At 37.6% G+C, this 21,085-nt stretch overlaps 1 pseudogene; it reads right to left on the reverse strand.

Moving 5' to 3' along the window:
- Positions 1–1,030: 1,030 nt before the first annotated feature.
- On the reverse strand, positions 1,031–19,982 carry LOC121158460 (annotated as a pseudogene).
- Positions 19,983–21,085: the final 1,103 nt, after the last annotated feature.

Below are 21,085 nucleotides of genomic sequence, written 5' to 3' on the forward strand. Positions count from 1 at the left end.
TATTTCAGTTTTTGAGTTAGACTTTGGTCAGCCTATTTTAGCACATGCTTTGCAGAATCCCCTCGTGGCAAACTCATGTGAACTGCTTCTTTAACATCTTTGGTGATAAAACCCCCAAAAGTAGAACAGAACAGGACACAAAGATTCACTAGTGAACTGCTACTGATGTGGCACCATCAAAAGGAGGTAAGAAGAGAATCCAGCTGCTAGATTTTGAATTAGAAGAAGAAACCACTGTGGACTGTTTATGGAAGCACAGATGGCCAAGAGGAAAACAGCCTCGCGAAGCCAGCTTGCCAGGAGCAACACTGCAGGACACAGTTGCACTGTGTGAACCTTGCTCTCCACTGTGAAAGGGTCCTGATTTCACTGCTGGACAAGAGTTTATACCTTTCATATAGGACTTGTGTATAGACTATGGCAATATAAACTTGAACTGAAAACATCTGGAGAGAGAAAAAAGCGCTTCACCTAGCAGGAGGTCAGGGCACACATTGACCTTCTGGAACCCTTAAAAGGATTACACAAGTTTAGGAATGGCCAAACACAAAATGGACTGCCAAACATGGCCAACGTAATTCAAAAAGCGTGGTGAGATTATAGGTTATAAAAAATAAAATCAGAATGAAAGGATCCATTTGTGAACATTCATGATAACTGCCTATCAAAACAAAAAGAAGGACTCACACTGCAATTTATGTTACACAAAAGCAATTTGTTTCAAACAATCTAGATAATTTAATCTCTACTTCTTAATGTTTAAACTTTTAAAAAGAGTGATTAACACAGCACAAATTAATACAGCATTATCTTTGTTCAGCTTGCTCTCATAGGAAGCGTTTTCTAACAGACAATAGCCCGATCAGAATTAATCTGTATAAATAGAGAGAAAGGTTACAGTAATAATTCTTTATTGGCTTTTAACTATCACAAAAGTTTATTTAACTTAAAAATGTACATGACCCAACTTTCACATCTTAGCAAAATAGACCCTTTGGAGAAAGGACATGGATTTTTCTTTGCCAAACACTTATTGTACTTGTTCCCTGGTCTCTAACATGATGATGCTCTTTCTTCATATTATCACCATTCCAGCATTGCTCTGCTGTCCATTATTTGCCAACTCCACGCATTCGCCCATCACAAGATTCATAAAGATATCAAATCTTCACAGTATTCCCTGGTCATGTCTGGCACTAATTAATTTCAATGACAACTGCCTGTCCACAAATTTTTTCAACTTGGAGAGAGTTTTGCTCACGGCGTCTGCTCAGAGCATTTGTGATTCCTGAAGACAGAAGGCACAGGTTCCTCACACTCTCTCAGCCAGCCCAGTGTTTTGAGTCTCTGGGATAATAATTCTAAATCTTCCAGTGTTTACTTAATTTTATAATTAGAGTTGTTCATAGACCCTAGTCTCTGTATGAGAGAATGCAACCTCGTGCGCACACAGACACAGCCCAATTAGAGGTGAAGATCATCTTCCAACTGAGTGTCAGACACAAAAGGGTTTTGTTTCCATGCATGATTGCCTTTTCCTGCTGTCAGTCTGCCTGAACAAAAGAATGTGGAGACATGCGACATGTAACCCATCCTCAACCGTGTCCTCTCAGGTCTAAGTTTAATTACATCAGTAATGTTTTATTAATCTATGTTAATAAATGTATATTCAGTCAACTGTGACACTAAACACTTAAAAAACAGTTTCAGAAAATCATTTACAAAAGTGATACTTAGAACATAGACTCTACACTGATTTTCAAGTATTGTTTAATTTCTCCCTGCTCAGAGATTCTTTCAACCCATGTATGATATTCTGTGTATCAATCTCTTTTCATTGATTTTTATATGAAAGCAGCTTGTTGATTCTCAAATTCCATTTTGGTGGTGCTAATCACTCTACTAAAGGCAAAAAACAAAATGTGTTTAGTTTTCAAGATGTTACCTTTTACTTCTCCAATGTACTTGATTTCTGACTATACTGGTGCTATATTCTTCTCTGGACTTAACTTGAATAGTTTAGGGCAATGAGCTTATGTATGTTCCAGGGCATCAGTATCAACATCACGTGACTGAAGTGTGAAGTGGCCAATGGAAAGCCCTGAACTCCTTTTGATCACAGCACTTATACACCAAGAGGGAAACAGGTGTGCCTAAAGAAAGGGCAGATGCAATCGGATGCATCAGGGGGCTTTGGGTATTGTCTGGTGAGTGTTGCTGTCAATCTGGGGAGGGGGGAGCTTTTGTAACAGAGAAGGAAACAAATAAGCACCTGAAAACTGAAAAATACAGGATTTAAGATGCACTTAATAGTGTCTGGTGCGGTAGCCTACTAGCTAAAGTCCTGGTCTTGCACATGCCAGGATCCCATGAGGTGCCAGTTCATGTCTTGGTGTCACCACTTCCCATCCAGCGCCCTGCTTGTGGCCTGGAACAGCAGTTGAGGATAGCCCAAAGCTTTAGGGCCCTGCATCCATGTGTGGGAGACCTGGAAGAAGTTCCTGGCTCCTAGCTTTAGATCAGCTCTGGCAGTTGCAGCCACTTGGGGAGTGAATCAGTAGATGGAAGATCTTTCTCTCTGCTTGTCCTCCTCTCTGTATATCTGGCTTTCTAATAAAAAAAAAAAATTTTAATGCTCTGAATAGTATGAAGTGGAATAAGGAGAAAGGATAATGGTGGTTTTGTTTGTAACTGACGGCCGAGACAGAGTTGGTCAAAGCTTTGGCTCTTCCACTTGCTAGCTGGCTGACCTGGGGTCAGCCATTTTCTCTGCTGATCCCTAAGTGCCTCATCAGTAATAATGTTGTCAACATAATTTCACAAGCGAGTTAAATAAGATCATATATAATAAGGATTTGCCCAAAAGCAGATGCACAATGAGTGCTCAGTAAATCTCACTCTAGATTTCTGGCCTAATTTTGAAAGAAGGAATAGTGGAAGAAAGAAGAAGTAGAAGAGAAGAAGAATAAATCTGGCATTAATACACTTCTGAAAAATAAGCATTAGATATTTGTTACTGTAACAAGATTATTTCCCCTTCTGCATTCTTCACAGATGATGGTATTTTTGGTACATGGTCTCTTTTCTATGAATTGTAATATACATAAAGGATGCTTAGTCTTCTTCCCATATAACCAATCTTGAGCAAAGTACTTCTGGATTTTGTGAACTATTTGTTAGGATCCTCCTATGCTCCTCTGTGTTACCACTGCTGCTTTCTCATTAAAAAAAAAAAAAATGACCATCATTTCCCTTGTGCTCAGGTGGTTTTACACACGCAAATCCCTGGCTGTATTAGGGTTAGGGTATTAGGGTTAGGGTTAGGGTTAGGGTTAGGGTTAGAGTTAGGGTTAGGGTTAGGGTATAGGACCATGTTTGTCTCTCCCTTTGAGCCCTTTGAGCAGTAGTGTTATCAATCTTTCTATTCTCATTCTCCAGCCTAGCACTTGGTACAAAAAAGTACTTCACAACTTTATTTCTATAAAAATAGATATTTGACTGCCAGATATAAATGACAGTATCTTCTTAAATCATCTTAAATTTAGTCAGATTTGCTATGTACCAGAAAGTATAACAGAGACTCCAAGGAAAAACGTGTGCTGCACGTTTTTGAGGAACCGAGAAAGCAATGCAAGAGGTAACACATAGATATATGAAACATCAAGTAGCAACAGAGCTATCAAAGTCCAGAATAACAATGACAGTTATGTCGTAATTCATGATTTCCCAACGAATTAGTCACTGAAGGGAAGAGCTATAAAAGATCAGAACATTACTCCCATCTACCATGGTTAAGAACAGCTTTGCAGATGAGTAGAATTGACACTGTCTTGAGGAGTTTATGGATTTGGATGGATCGAGAGAGGAATTACACAAAGAACTTACTCCAGGTAAAACAAACAGAATGAGCCAAAACAGAAGGGCACAAAAAGATGGAAAAGCATAAACCAATTTTCATAAACTATAAAGGATCTGGCTGGCCTAAGTTAAACATTCCAGTGTGCAGAGAACAAATTGCTGAGTTGGTAGCAGAGGAGGAATCTTTGTGAGCCAACGAACCCTAGGTAGTCCAGGAAGGAGAACAGTCAGCTGGAAGTTGCTTAGTTAGACTGACCTGATGGCATTACACTTGGAAGAGAGGGGAGCAGCCAAAAGGAAAATAATTCAGTTCATCATCTTAGCTTTCCCTTTCAGGACCTGGTTGTGTGCCGTGTAATGCTTTCCACACATTATTTTTACTATTTGCCCCAGACTTAAAAAAATGAATTTACCAGCCCATTACCCAGGCTGGTAAGTGAGAGAGAATTTGATCACAGGATGTGTGACTTCAAAACCTGTTTAATTATGTCACATTTACAAGTGCTTCAGACATCTTTTGCAACGAAGTGGATGGAAACCATTATGCTTAGCAAAGTAAGTCAGTTCCAAAAGATAAATATCCTGTAACTTTTCTGATCTGTGGCAGTTAATCTAGAATACAAAAGATAAATGGGAACAAAGTGGACATTTTATTATTTGAATATTATTTAAGCCTTTGTTTATACTTCTGCGGAACTACGGTTGAATATTATGTTTAGTGATACATTAGCCTGTGATTATGGATAGAGCTGGCTGAAATTATGCTTTTGCAAAAATCAAAGAAAAAAAACAAAGAATGAAAGGAGGAGGTAGATAGAGGGCAGATGGAGGGGAGACAATATGGTTATCTTGTCAGAACTGTGCTATGAAATATATCAGATTGATGTAAATAATAAGAATTAAACGTTTTTTAAAATGTATTAAATTAATTTAATGCAGATTTTTAAAAAGCTACAGCTAGAATAACGGTTACAAGGGACAGACACATGCTGTAGAAGAGAATGGAGGAAAAATCAATAGGACTTAGCGACTCATTGTAAATGAGAAAAAGGCAGTCAAAATTAATTTCAACACTTCCTGTTGGAGGGATGAGAAACTGATGGTGAGATTCGTATGCTAAAAAGAAATGGAATAATTTTGTAAGGGCAGCGAAAAGGTGAGTCCAACATTAAGTCAGTTTCCAGGCAGTGTTGAGGTCTTCAAGACGATATGTCCTGTAGCTGAGAATTCTGCGTGAGACCTGCTTGTGCTTTCATCAGCTACAGTCAATATTCCCGCGGTGGCCACACAGAGACAGAAGAAAACACCTGTGAAATTGAGTCACAGTCTAGGATCTCAAGATCAGCTTTGTTCCAAATGTTTCCATTGAAGCTTACTTTTAAAATATGGACGATTGGGGCGGGGGGAAGTGGTGTATATTATTCTGAAGAGCTCAATCACTGAATTCAACAGAACAGACTTTTTTCAACCAACCAAGACTTTCCTGCTTTTGGATGCCAACTTGGGCTCAAATACTTTTTTCCTCTAACAACCTAAAGTGTGAAAACATATGCTTTCCTTTGCCGGCACCCAGTCCCCAGCACATCCTGTAAAATTCCACCCTTGAGCGGCTAACTTACAGCTTTAGAATGATACCAGTCTAAAAATAAAAGTTTGAGGGCTCAAGGAAAATGTTGGGCTCCAAATGTAAATATAACACGAAGCCAAATACTTCAGAAGCTATCCAACTTCCATAGTTTCACTGTCCTTCAAGGAAACTTCTGAAAGCTACTGCTTATTCTTTAACATTAAAAAAATATATATATGAATGTTATACAGCGATCATTTGCCCTAGGGCTGCAAATATAAGAAAGCTGTACTTGGCCCACAAGCAAAGGCACGCAAGTCTTAACTTTTTGGAATACTCTGGAAAAAGGAATCATTTTCTAAGAAGACAGTGCGGTGTTGGAATAAGCTTAAATAACAAATTTAATGTATGCCTCACTCTGGAAGAGAAAAGGGGAAAAAAATGTTAAGCCTTAGTAATTTTTTTTTCTTTCTAGTATGAATATGATCCAAAAGTATATAGCATGGCGTTTTTCAGTAGCTGAAAGTTAAAAGACAAAATGAACCACAGCCAGGCAATTCTGTATGTACACTACAACCACAGAAACCATCCAATGAGTAAAATGAGTGTGGGGATGACATATTCTTTCAAAACCTGTAATAATGAAGGTGGTAGGCTGGATGACAACTGCAATTTCAGTGCAGGAGGATTTAGTTAGAGGAACAGTATTTTTCTGTATCCAGAAATTACAAGAGAACATTTTAGATCTTGTGAGTGGAATTTAGTTTTCATCCTTTCTGATAATTTTTTTTAAAGATTTTTGTTTATTTCTATTGCAAAGTCAGATATACAGAGAGGAGGAGAGACAGAGAGGAGATCTCCCATCTGCTGGTTTACCACCCAAGTGGCTGCAACAGCTGAAGCTGAGCCAATATGAAGCCAGGATCCAGGAAACTCTTCCAGGTTTCCCATATGGGTGTGGGGTCCCAAGGTTTTGGACTGTCCTTGACTGCTTTCCCAGGCCACAAGCAGGGAGCTGGATGGGAAATGGGGCCTCTGAGATTAGAATCGGCACCTATATGAGATTCTGGTACATTCAAGGTGAGGGTGTTAGCCACTAGGCTACCGCGCCGGGCCCTCTGATAATTTTTAAAAATTCATGTACATTTTCAACAATTGGAGGTACTGACTCTACAGACAAATCCAGAATGCTCACAAAGTGGTATTATGTATGTAAACCATTTTAATGTTTAAAATGGAGAATTTTTAAAACTTACCGCATTAAAATGCTCATGGACAGGTATTATATGAAGAGTTCAAAATAATATAAAAATACAAATGTGGAGAGGAATGAAGTACAAATATACAGTGCTTTAAGAATACATCCTGGCTCTCTCTGAGTGTCATTCTGTCTTTACAATTATTGTTTATTTCCACATAAGGTTTTGGAAGCCTCTTGGCAAACACAAAGCAAATCTCATACACAAGAAGTACTCTGCAGGGAGCTGACGTACGCTGCTGGAGAACAATCACTTGGCAGCGCATGGAAATGGCGAGGGGCGGGGAGACAGAAAACACTAGACTAATGTCACTGTTACAGTAGTAAGGCGCATGAACAATCACCCTAAATATCAGGGAACTAAATCCTCCAATTAAAAGAATGAATGGATTTCATAATATCTGTAGACCTACAATGTCAGGATACACCAAAATAGCAAAATGATGCAGTTGTGACTGTTGATGAAGGACTATACTACTGCAATAAAGTAGGGGAATCAGTGGGGGAGGAAGGGAACTACAGATGGGGAAGGAGAAGTCCCCTCGCCTATGGATTCATATTAAAATAAATCTAGAAAATAAATGAATAGGAAGGAGAAATATCCTGGTCTACAGAATTCTATTAAAATCAATCAATCAATCAATCAAATCTGTAGAACTAATGGATTTTTTAAAGACTGGATCTAATTATATGCTCCTTAAAGAAACTCACTTTGTATTTCAAGCACACATACACTCAAGCGCTTCGCCGATCATGGATATACAGAGTGAAAGGGTGGAAATCAAAAGAAAACAGGAGCAAAAATTACTCAATAATGTTAGTAAATCAAATATAACAACACAAGGATCATTTACTTAGACCAAGTGGGATTTATCCAGGAATGTTGAAATTGTTAACACATACAAATTAATTAATGGGATACAGAAAACTAACTGAAGGATAATAACTATTTGATGATCCTCAATAGGTGCCACAGGAACATTTGATAAAACACAATATTACATGATAAAAATATTTAAAAATTTGGTATACAGTCCAGTGCAGTAACCTAGCAGCCAAAGTCCTTGCCTTGCACTCTCTGTGATCCCATATAGGTACTGGTTCTAATCCCAGCGGTCCTGCTCCCCACCCAGCTCCCTGCTTGTGGCCTGGGATAGCAGTCAAGGACAACCTAACGCCTTGGGACCCTGCACTCACATGGGAGATCAGCAAGAGGCTTCTGGCTCCTGACTTCAGATCAGCTCAGCTCTGGCCAGCCAGCCCTTTGGAGAGTAAATCAACAGAAGGAAGATCTTCCTCTCTGTCTCTCCTCCTTTCTGTATATCTGACTTTGATAAAAATAAAATGAATCTTTAAAAAATGTTGGTATGCTAAAAGAGGACTTGGTTGCTGACAGGATTTTCTGGGTGCCCCAGCGGTGGCTAGGGCTTCTAGGGGCAGCCCTTCATCATGGGGCTATGGCTGCGTTTGTGCTAGATCTACACCTGTCCTGGAATACTGTTCCACTTCGGAGAACTTAGGGATGTTTAATTTTGTCCTATCTGATATTCACTCTCTTGTATGATCATTTTTCCATTCTGTGCAGATCAACGCATAATTTTTTATGAAGCTGACACATTACTTATTGTACCAACGAGGCACTCCAAAAATGTGAAATCCTTAGAAAAAGTTCTCCTAATTCCAAAATTTAAAAACTAAAATGTAAAAACTACTAGACATCATGTTATTATTTGTTCATTTACTCCTTTCCTCTGTTACTACAATTGAATGTGTTGTTTTGAAGAATGGCAATTTGTTGAAAAGTTTTGAGGCCTGAAGTTTCAGTATGTCATTTATTAAATATTTTAATAAAAGATTTACAACACATTTGAAACAAAACTCCAGCCAATATTTAAAGAATGCATTACAAAATGTGCAATGCCACATTCAGGTCAGTTCAGTCTCAGCAACTCTGTATCTGGCTTTGGCTGGCAGCACAGATGCACATTTAAGGATGTTTTAATGCAATATCATTTTCCTATAACTTGTTTCTGTTTTTATGGAATTTGGATCAGAAACTTTGACAAAAATTCCTAAATACAGGTGTTTTCTGTACATGTCTGAATTTCGTAACAACACTATGTCTACAATAACAGGCTGCACCAAAATCTTCATTTATAGTGTCAGATATTCTATATTCAATGCTGAATTGTTTCTGCAAATTTACATATGTTTCACCATGGAAACTATTAGCTAAATTCTAACACAACACTGCCTATCCAAATTCTTCATCAGAACCTTGCTTCAGCAGAATCTGGAGAAATCCTTAAAATTACTTTTATGTTACTATAAAAAGTTTGGATTTTGTGTTTATAGCAAATCTAAGTTTTGTTTTCTTAAAAAATAGATAAATTGGAACAATGTTTTAACTTGACCTTACCATAGGTTTTTCATTCTTCTTTACAATTTAACTGTTTGTTAATGTTTCTTAAGCTCTTTAGAAAGAAAACTTCATCTGAAACCCAACTACTCTGTTTAGCAGTTGCTTTTTAAAGTAACTAAGGTAGAAAAGTGCATCGCGATGGGGCCAGCACCACAGCAGAGTAGACAAAGTCTCCACCTGCAGTGAGCGCCTGTATCAATCAGGCTGCCAGTTTCATTCCTGGTTACTCTAATTCTGATACAACTTTCTGCTTATGGCTATAGTTCTGGGGCTCCCACACCCACATGGGAATCCTGGAAGAAGCTCCTGGCTCCTGGCTTCAGATCAACTCAGTTCCAGCCACTGCAACCATTTGCAAAGTAAATCAGCAGGTAAAAGACCTCTCTCTGTCTCTCCTTCTCTCTGCAACTCTGCCATTCAGATAAAAAAAAAAGTAATTCTAATAAATAAATCTTTTAAAAATGAAAAATAAAGAAACTATTGTTAAAATACTTCGGGGTTGCAAGTAAAGCCAAATATTTGCTACAATGTAAAATTGAAATAACTAAATCTGCCCAAGAAATAAATTTGAGATTAAAATTAGTAAGCTTATACTAGCATGGGTCAGATTTAAAAACTTTTTTTGTAATGGGTCAGATAAAAGACACATTTCTGGAACGGAATTATTTTTAGCTATATTACATCTATATATAAGTATTGTGTGTGTATGTATGTGTGTGCTCACGAATTGTGTGTGTGCTCTTACTTAATAGGATATTTCATATTGCTATTTTAACTCAAAACCTCCTCTATATTTGTGGTATAAGAAATGGTCTCAAGAAAAAAAAATGTAGACCCCCACTCTAGTGAGCATCAGTAACTCCCCTTCCCCTCTCAGCACAAATATTTCTTCAATCATTTGTCACAGTGGTCCAAGCTTGAACAAGCCAATGTTCAGGCACTCAAGGCTTCCACACTGCATATGGCATTAACTACGGCATGACACCCAACCTCTGTCACCACGGATCCTGATTTACCACGCAGCTTCCCTCTGTTCCATGTTATATCATATGGCAACGTCCCCACTTTTTTCCCCATTGCTTGTGTTCTCTGCATCAATGCCATCTTTCCCAACTGAGCAACTAGCTGTTACTCGGTATTCAAACATAATCTCCTTTCTATAAAAAAAATCAAGTCTTCATTTATAGTCCTCTAATGCCTGATTAGGTAACTATTCTGGAGACTCTTTGGAATTTTAAATATAATTTATTTCTTTAAAGGGTTTATGTATATATTTAAGAGAAAGGGAGGTGCAGGAAAAAAAAGAGAGAAACAGAAAGAAAGATCTTCCATCTGCTGATTCATTTCCCCAAATACTCTCACAAAATCTAGGGCTTAATCAGACGGATGCCAAAAACTGGAAACTCCATTCTGGTCTGTTTCATGGGTGGCAAGGGGCTGGACCTTTGGTTCGTCTTTGACCATCTTTTCAGGGACACTAGCCGGAAGCTGAACTGCAAGTAGCAGCAGCATCCCAAATCAGGATACTGGTATGGCAAGCAATGTCTTAACTCATTGTGCCGCAACACTGACATCTAAAGATTGGTTTTAGATCATAGCCTGGTCATGCAAACAATAAATTTCCTGAGGCAGGGATTTCTATGTATCGATTTTTAATTCCAGTTGCTACTCATTTTTTTTCTTTGTTTCAGCTAAGTAAATAAATGGTAGAAGTTTTTCTCTGTTTTTTTTTTCTTTAGAAACTTAATGGTATGCACAAAGTCGAGGCTCAGAGCAGAGACTCCTCACTAATAGGTGGCATCAATGGTTGCAGCAGAGTGTTACAGAATTGGTCATTGCAGATTTCAGTAGGTAATGTAGTTTCTGTTTGCTTGGCTGATTTCATCCATTCCAAAGGATTAAGAATCTTATAAGGTCCTCTAAGTAAAAACATAGTGAAGATGTCAAAAATACTTTCGGATTAAGGGATAGAATTATAAAGGAAATGAAGGCAAAAAAAAAAAAAACTAAAAATAGTCAAGTATGATGAATACTACAAAGAACGAACTGTGCAACAGCGAGTATAAATTTGGAGACAGAAGCACAAACTGTATCAGCAAAAGCTGTTCCCCAGCTTTACAGTGATAATGATCCAAAGAATCAAAATGTTAGTCCCATGGGGCAGAGTCCACAGTTTGTTTTTCAGCTTTGTTCACACCGTCTTGCATACAGTGATCAGTAAATATTCGTTCAAGAAGCGAATGAGTCAGTCAACCAGAGATGAGAACGTGAAGCAAGCGCAAAGGCATGCTAAGAGCATGACTACCAGCACCGGGAAAAGCCGCTGCTGCTCACAAGCTGTGGCTACCCAGGAGTCACTCACTAAGCCCAAGGTCCTGCCAAGTTTCCAGGACAGGGTTGTGTGATAAGGCATAATGCCCAACACTACGGAGCTCGTTAGCACATTAGAAGAAAGTGGCCTATGGGAAGGTGATCATACGTCTCACTGTTGTCCCTTACTAGAATTACTGAGTTTTGACAAACTGGAAAAAAAAAATGTTGTCAACAAGAATTGCAAGACTACATTGGTTTAAAAGTGAAAAATTATTGTCTGCATTTTCTCATAAATCCTCACCCCAAACTGGAAAAGAGAGGCGAGGTGCTAACCTTGTGTGCTAGTGGTATTTCTAATTCTTCACGATAGACAGTAGTTGAACTGGCAGATTTCATTGTGGCAGAGAAACAGCAAGGCAAGCATCCAGCTCTCTGATTTCTGGGGTCCTCCCTCCCTGGTGCAGTCCTTGTCAGCCTGGTGACTGACACCCTGAGAGACCCTCAGTAGCTGCTGGGTCTTGCTTGAGCATCGTTGTGACTCAACTCTACTTCAGTTATTACTGGCACCACAAACCTTGTGTGAGATTTGTCTACAACGCCCAATCAAATATTTTCCCAGCTTATTTGGAATATTAATTTATCTATAACAAATAATCCCCTCTGGAAAGTTTATCATTCAAACTGTCAAAAACGATTCAGCTTTCTCCTCAGCATGTGTCAGACTATTGGGAGGGCTTTCCAGAATATCAGATTCCAGGATTATCTTGAGATAACAGTCTGATTTATCCAGGCATGTCCTGCTACCGCTGCACTTGGGTGCAATGTCATTGCATCCTTGTCATGTGTATCTGAGACCATATCAGAAGCAGGGCTCTTTCTAAGGTTATTGAGCAGCAGTGATCTAAAGTATTCTGCTTCAAGTTTTCCTCCTCAACTAAACACAGTTTTCCCTGTGAAACTTGAGTCCAGAGTAGGAGGTCTTCCTTTTTTTACAATCCACTAGAAGAGCAAGTAGTTCCCTATTTCCTCTTCCTGTCCAGTAGAACTTTGTCTATGTCTTGCCCTCCTTCTCTAAAAAGAAGACACATCTCACTCTTCAATAGAAAGTTATCATTTGTAACAATTAGAAAAGAAAAAATGTGATCTGGATTAGTCAACTAGGTGCATTCAAAAAAATTGAATGAGAATTATACAAATTAGGAGTGATGGCTCCACTAGCTAACTCTTCCTTTGCAAGCACCAGGATCCCAAATGTGCAACAGTTCATTTTCTAGCTACTCCAGTTCCCATGCATCTCCTTGGTTGTGGCCTGGGAAAGCAACAGAGGATGGTCCAGAGCCTTGGGACCCTGTACATGTATAGAACTGGTGGAAGAAGTTCCCGTACGGCTTTTGATGGGCTCAGCTCTGGCCGTCGCAGTAACTTCAGGAGTGAACTAGTAAATGGAAGATCTTTCTCTGTCTCTCCTCTCTGTAATCTGCCTTTTCAATAAAAAAAATAAATAAAACTTTAAAAAGAAAAAGTAGAATTATAGAAAATAGTAAATGTATAAGTCAAATATCTGTAAGATGTTTGTCCTCTATGTTGCAGTTTTAAAACAGAAAAACAGCTCTCACTCTTACTTGGCATCTAGCCTGCAGTAAAAGGAAAGCTCTTTGTAAGTGGTACAGTATTATTTGTGAAATACAGGACACATAACTGACTTGATAGCTCAGAATTTACTATATAAAATGTAAATAATATCTAATTGCTTTTTATTAAGTCAGAAAACTAAAAGTTAGGTGACCTTTTATTCAAACAACATACATAATTACTTTTCAGTTGTGTTTATACATAAACTATGGAGAAATAAATGATGTTGAAAGCTTTGGCTATGATATATGGCAATTTTTTTTTAAAGATTTATTTTTATTATTTTTTCATTGGAAAGGCAGATATACAGAGAGGAGAGACAGAGAGGAAGATCTTCCGTCCGATGATTCACTCCCCAAGTGAGCGCAACGGGCCAATACTATGCCGGTCCAAAGCCAGGAGCCTCTTCTGGGTCTCCCACGCGTGGGTGCAGGTTCCCAAAGCTTTGGGCCGTCCTCGACTGCTTTCCCGGGCCACAGGCAGAGAGCTGGAAGGGAAGTGGGGCTGCCGGGATTAGAACCGGCGCCCATATGGGATCCCGGGCGTGCAAGGCGTGGACCTTTAACCACTTGCGCCACCGCGCCGGGCCCGGATATATGGCAATTTTAAAATGTGTACAGAAAAACATGTGTAGTAAAAATTATCCTATCAGGTAACCATTTACTAAATAGGTCAGTAGATGCTCAGGGTAATAAATTATGCTTCTATTAAGAAATTCCTTAACATAATTTCTAGCTTATTTTAACACTGAGACATTAACCCATTAATGAAAAATTAACTCTTAAGAATGTTTTATAAATTTTACCTGTTTTATTGATATTCTATGCTTCACAATGCATTTTTCATATTTCTTTCTCTTTTGTTTTCATCCTGTGCAGTAGATAATATGTGTAAATTATGGATAGTTTAAACTTAATAAAAACAGACATGCTCTTTTTGATTCTAAAAAAAAAAGTCTTACTATCTTACAAAAAAAGATGCCTATTCACATCACTTTAAGATCAGCACAATGCTAAGAGTTGAAATAGAATGATTTTTGAAAACTCATTCTTAGTTAAATAAATTAAAAGTAAAATTTAAAAATTTAATATAAGGGAGTTAATACATGAAAAATAGATGGCAGCCCTCACAGACAACACTGTACTAAACAACAGCTCAGTGTCTGGCTGCAAAGGAGAGGCCGCTGTGTCACACATAGAGGTGACGATCTGATCTGAGTTCTCTCATGAGTTCAGTAAATTACCAGATGGAAGATCTAGGGAAGGTCCTTAGATGACTCTGGGTCTGTTTGCTTTTCCATAAAATGAAATCATAGCACTCTTTGGGGTTAAATGAGATGCCAACATGAAGGCTTATTCCCAGTGATTGGCAAAGATAAAACCTTTTCTCTCTGAAGGCCCTGCAAGGGTGACGTTCTCCACCTTGCCTTCTCCCCAGCCTCAGGGAACCCCGTGCATTAGCAGGCTGGCTCTCAGATAACTCTGCAGCTTACTTGTCTTAGAATGTATTTCCCTTTAGATTAGAATAGAGGAAATGAAGCACCAGAAAGAACACGACCAAATAGATTGCAGAATCAGCTGGTTCACAACTGTTAACTTCTGCTCCAGAATCATACACAATGTAGTGCTTTATTTCTGTGTCAGAACAATGTAATAATCAAATACATAATTTTCACTAAATCACAATTTTTATACTACTTCTATGGGTTAAAGCCTTTAATCTGTTGAGCTATTTCAGAAAAACAGTTCAAATATATATTTTGCCACTTTCTTAGCATGTTTTATATGGAATCTGTTCATTTCTGTTTTTCCCATCTGGGGACTCAGGGAATTTAGCAAGCGAATTTGGGTTTTTAAGTCTACTTGTTCACATTGGTTTAATCATGTAAAAATGTCAGAAAAAATACATCACTGCATAAAACGATTTAGCCACTTTAAAATTATACAATTAATAAAATATATTCCACTTACTAGTACATATAATTATATGTACTATAAAAATTATTGACTTGTAAAATTATAGGCAAATAACATTTAAATTAATTGAATGAAATTCACCTTAATAAAAACCGAATCCGGTTGAAAACAAAGATCCAGAATTTGCAGCCTAGAATAACAGCAATGACTGCCATTTGAAAATGCCATTCTTTTTTCCTCAAAGTGGTGGTTTTACCACCCACTGTCTGACCTTATACACGCAATTCCAACAGCTCCTTTAAAATAAAAATAAAGAAGGTAGGAAAGATAGATTTATATTCTGTTGAGTTACCTGGCTTTTTTTAGACATCTTAAACTTTTTTCATTATGACAGCAATTTCTAAGAAAAGTGGATATATGTCTGTCTGTATGCGTCCATCTAAAAGATCTTAAATATGTTTAGAGGAAAGGTCTAGAATTACCTTTAGCTCTTAACAGTGCTCAACTCTGAGAAACAAAAGTGCTATAGGAGAATAGTTTTATTTCTAATCTACTGGTTTGTTGTTCATATTTTTCCATAAATAGTACACTTACAATTTTTGTAATTTCAGAAACACATTTTATTGTGCTTCGTACCACACCTCTCCTCTTTCATTCTGTCTCACCTGCTGTTCATTTAACACATAAAGCTCCTCTGGTATGCATTAATGTTTGGTCACAGGGACTACTATCACAGATTAAATGATTTAAACAATAGAAATGTGTTATTCTCTCACAGCACAATGGATCAGGAGTGGAGCGGGTCTGACTTCTGAGGCTTCTCTCCTTGTCTCGCATAGTGCTGCTATGTCCTCACACAGTCCACTGCCTCATTTCTGTGTCCAGATCTCTTGCTATATGATATGGGTCATATCATCTTATTTTACTTTACCCATCACTTTCAAAGCTCTATATCTAACAAGAGTCACATTCTGCGGGCCAGGGAATACACATACATTTGGGGAAACACCATTCAGTCATTGAAAATAAATTTCCTTGGCATCAACTCTCATACTTTCTTGTATATCAATTCCTCTTCTACACAAACGTCTTCTCTTCCTACGTGGGTTTTTCCATCCATTTACATCAGCACATATCCCTTCTTCAGTCTATGCTTTATCCTACTTTTGTTTTCTTCATAACACATCCATCACTTTGTTGCAAAATACAATCTTTTAAAATTTCCATTGCTTCTTCACCCTACTTCAAGAGTACATGCACAAACTCACATTCCCATGAATCTGCACACTCATGCAAACACACTTATCCACGAGTACATGATTTATGAAAGTGGGAGCTTGTATCTCTCATTTCTTTCTGTAATCTAAGTAGAATTCTAAGTACAACCTAAGTAGTAGAATTGTAAAAGGGTTTTGTAAGACTCCTGCAAATATTTACTTAATGAGTTCATAATATTTCATACATGTAAAGAAATATCTACAACATCTTTTTAATATCAAGAAAGCACAGTATGAAAAACAACTAGCAATGAATAAAATCAGAATTAAATGTTATTGGTAGTCATTTTTCTAAATGCAATATTTGTTAAAACTACTAAATAACATAATGTAGTGCATTGTGATCAACGTAGTTTATAAATTGCGTGCCAAGTTATACTATCCATCCTCAAACAGGGGCAATTGTCTTCCCCCACAAGTCACTTGAGAGTGCCTGCAATATATTTGGTTGTCAAAACACAGTAATAATATTATTGGCACCTAATATTAGGTGCAATGGGTGTTGTTAAATATCATAAAATTCAAAGGAGCACCTCCCATAATGAAGATTTATCCATCTCAACATGTCCATAACACTGAGATTGAAAACCCCTGCCCTAACAACACTTAAAGAAAATACAGTTCATCCTAATTCAATCCATGTATTGTTACATAAACAATAGTTACTATACAATAAAATGACCACATATCAGTACAAGTTTTAAAGGTAATTTCTATGCAACCCCAGACAAAATTGGAAATTGGTGGAACTTGTGTTTGGAAACTTTTTGTTCATCTTCTCTGCTTTACTGCCCGTTTGATGCTTCTGTATCCTTTAGTGAGCTCCCTTCCAGATCAGGTTGTCTACATTTGTGATCTTATTCCCTAGAGTGCAGAGCTTTGTCCAGATACCATATCAGAATCTATCCTTACTCAGGCCAAGCCCCACCCTGTCCATCAAGATTTGTCACAGCTTAAGTTAACTCAAAAGGCTACAACACTGTGAAAATACGTTAAAATGTTGCAAATGAAGAGGCAGGTTTCTTGCACTTAATTTTCAGCAACTAACTTTCTCCAGGACAAGGCCAGGGAGATGATTTTGCTCAAGTTCAATTTGAAAAGATTTGGAGTATTTTATTGACTTCTCCAAGTGAATGCTATACTGGGAAGTTAATGCCTGGATCCAAGAATACAATAGGCCAGTCATACTTGAGTTTTAAAGTAATACCTGAAATACAATAGAGTAGCGGTTAAGGTCCTCGCTTTCAATGTGCCGGGATCCTATATGGGCGCTGGTTCTAATCCCAGCAGCTCCACTTCCCATCCAGCACCTTGCTGTGGCCTGGGAAAGCAGTCGAGGATGGCCCAGAGCATTTGGGCCCTGCACCCACGTGGGAGACCTGGAAAGAAGTTCCTGGCTCCTGACTTAAAAGGATCGGCACAGCACCAGTTGTTGGGGCCACTTGGGGAGTGAATCCTCAGACGGAAGATCTTCCTCTTTGTCTCTCCTCTTCTCTGTATATCTGACTTTCCAATGAAAATAAATAAATATTTTTAAAAAGTAATACCTGAAATACATAACAAGATGGATTAGATGGCCACAATGATGTGTAAGCATCCAATTCCAGGAGCACATTGACAAATATCTATCGTCAGAAGAACTACTGAAATTATGGGAAATCTCAAAGCCATATTTTGCATGAATAATTATAGAAACTTGAAATACTGATATTGTAGAAGAGTACACTTAGGATACACTATATGATCCCTAAGATTTCTTTCAATTTTAATTTTCATGATTCTAACATGATAAAGTCATTACCAAAACTACTAATATTTTTCTAGAAAGTTCCCAAGGGTTAAAAAGATAAGAAAGGTCAGGAAATTAAGGAGAATAATGGTCTTTAAGGAGTGGACATTATGATGGACAGAATAAAAAGCTGTTACTTGGAAGACTCACATCCCACATTGGAACGGTTGGTATCAAGTCTCATTTGTGCCTCAACTTCCAATCCAGCATTCTTGATGATGTGACTGGAAGGCAGTTAGGTGACAGGCTAAATGTTTAGAATCCTGCCACATAGGTAGGCTGGGATGGAATCCCGTCTCCTGGCTGGCCTGGCCCAGTCCCAGCTGTTATAAGCATTTAAGGAGTGAACCAGCAGATGGAAAAGTCTCTTTGTAATTGTACTTTTCTGACAATAAAAAACAAACCTTTAGTGAAAAAATAATACTCTGCAAATTTTTGTTCAAAAACTTAAGAAAAATAAAGAAGCAAATTACTCTTTTTCTACTTCAGAGAGAATTACAGGATTGGGAGGGAGTGGGAGAGTGCTGATTTAGGCGTAATATGGGAATTTTTATGGCATCTTGGCAAAAAGCACTGCTTCACAAATAGTATGTTTCTCATTACTAGAAATATGTAAGCAGAAACCACAAGATTGCTTCTTGAGGACACTGCAGGAGACACTCCTATTTGGGGCAGATAGAATAGGAATAAGCACAAGTACTTCCAATTCTGGAATTCTATGAAGCCAACCATTCTTTTATTAAAAACCAGATATTTGAATAATCCAGGAAAATATGTGAAAAGGAGTTTTTTTTACCTTAATTCTCAATCGTAATAAGAAATTTTTAAAGAAAATTATTATCTACCACATTTCAAACACTAGATCACAGGATTAAATAAGTATCCTAATTGGAAATTATAAAAATTTTGACACAAAAACAGAGCTTACTTTAGGCATTAAGAGTATAAATATATATATATATGTGTGTGTGTATATACATACATATTTAAAATACAAATTTTACTATCAAAACTTTGTTCCATTTGCCTATTTTATTTTAAATGTTCTCTTAGAAATACATTTTTTAGATGGATATGAAAAGTTTCTTGAAGAGTTACTAGAGAATAATGAAAACCAACCAGACACCAAGAGATAGAACCCAAGTTCTGGCCACTAATAACCATGTCCTCTCCCCAATTAATAGCTCTGGATTATATTTTCTTCTTTAAAATTAGATTTTGGGACTAGAAGATCCCTACGATTTCTTTTAATTTTAGTTTTCATGGTTCTATCATGATAAAATTACTGTCACAGTGATTGGCATTATAGAGAAGCCAGGAAATCATGCAGAAGAACGAATCCTTACTTTTTCTGCACTCTGCTATTTCATGTGCTACAACTGATATTTAAAGGTCTAAACAGCACTGTGATGCTAGCAATTACATCTGTGAAAGCTAACAGTTCATGCAGTAATCAAGAATAATATATTACACATGTGAGTGAAATATATACATCTGTTTTTTTTTTCTTTTTTCTTTAATTCTGGGTTTCCCAAAGATTTCTACTCTGCTGCATTCAAGAAGAACTGAATTTCTCTTTTTTTTCTAACAGTATTTCATTAAAATTCTTTTCTTTATTGACAGAAAGAGAGAGACATTTAGAAATCTCCCATATGCTGATTCACTCTCCAAATACCTACTTATGACATCCAGGAATAGTTTAGGCCAAAACCAGGAAGAAGGAATCAAATCAAGTCTTTTACATGGTGGCAAGGATCGCACTACTGGAACCATCACCTGGGTGCACCTTATCAGGGAGGTGGAATTGAGAATGAAGCCAGAATTCAAACCCACTCTAACAGAAGATACAGGCATCACAATTAATATCAAAGTTACACCAAATGCCTGGCTCAAGTACTGGATTAAGTGGCCAGAGGAAAAAGCCGTTCTGAAATACTTACAGAAGACCATCATGTCGAGCCACAGCTAATATTTGTTGGAATTACTGATAACTGCTTCACATTTGAAGCTTTTCAATGCCAAATCAATTCACTGTAAAATTACAGAGTGGCCATAGCCAGTGTTATGAGTTGGCTGATAAAATAGAAATTACCATTAAAGCTGTTGTTTTTCCCTTCTTTGCCTGATCAGATAATTTTTCTTTGATCATAATATAATTTCAACTTATTTCCTTTGGCTTTTTAAAATTAAAAAGTTTTAATTGGGCTCTTGAAATTTTCTCATTTAAATCACCCTTATATTATTTTATAATATCTTATAACTTTTTATTTTTTAACTATTTTTATTTATTTTAAACTCAGAGAAAAGGAAAGACTTGAGGGAGAATGAGATCTTCTTGCACTGGTTCACTCCCCAGATGGCTAAAACTACCAGGTTTGGATTTAGCAGATGCTAGAGTCAGGAGCTTCAACCAAGGCCATACTCCACTATTTTTCCCAGGTCATTAGCAGGGAACTGGGCAGATAATGGAGCAGCCATGGCATGCACTGGAACCCATATAGAACACTGCATCACGGATATGCCTTTACTTTCTGTGCCACGATGCTGACTCCCAAGTTATACTCTTGACAAGAACAAGTTACCTTTTCACTTTACCAATTTTTTTCAACCTACTTATGAAAAAAAAAATTGTTTTTTTTCCTACCAAGAAAGCCTGTCACTGTTATTTCAACATGTGCCTAATGCTTTTAAGCAATGATCTAACATTTGCCAGCATGTGATATGTTAGGAGCATTGCTTGGGACTGAGAATTCACATCCAAAGTCTGGACATGCACTGAGTACCTCAGGTTGTATGTCTCCTGAACGCCAGGTGCCTGTCAGTATGAACTATAACAGTGAACTTCAAGATCTGGTTTCCACTGAGCTTACCAATGGAGTGTCCTGGAGGGTTACAGAAAAGAGTAAAATAGACTAAGCTGTGTATTTCCCTACTTCCCTCTATGCTAGGTCATTTTAGGTTGGCTACGACTGCCCACTAAAGGTAGCCTATGATGGTGTTTCTGCCCAATTTTGTCTAATTTCTGATTATAGATTCCTCTCCTGGTCATTTTA

The sequence above is a fragment of the Ochotona curzoniae genome, unplaced genomic scaffold, assembly GCF_017591425.1.
Source record: "Ochotona curzoniae isolate NIBS_2020 unplaced genomic scaffold, NIBS_Ocur_1.0 contig_3819, whole genome shotgun sequence".
Lineage (NCBI taxonomy): Eukaryota > Metazoa > Chordata > Mammalia > Lagomorpha > Ochotonidae > Ochotona > Ochotona curzoniae.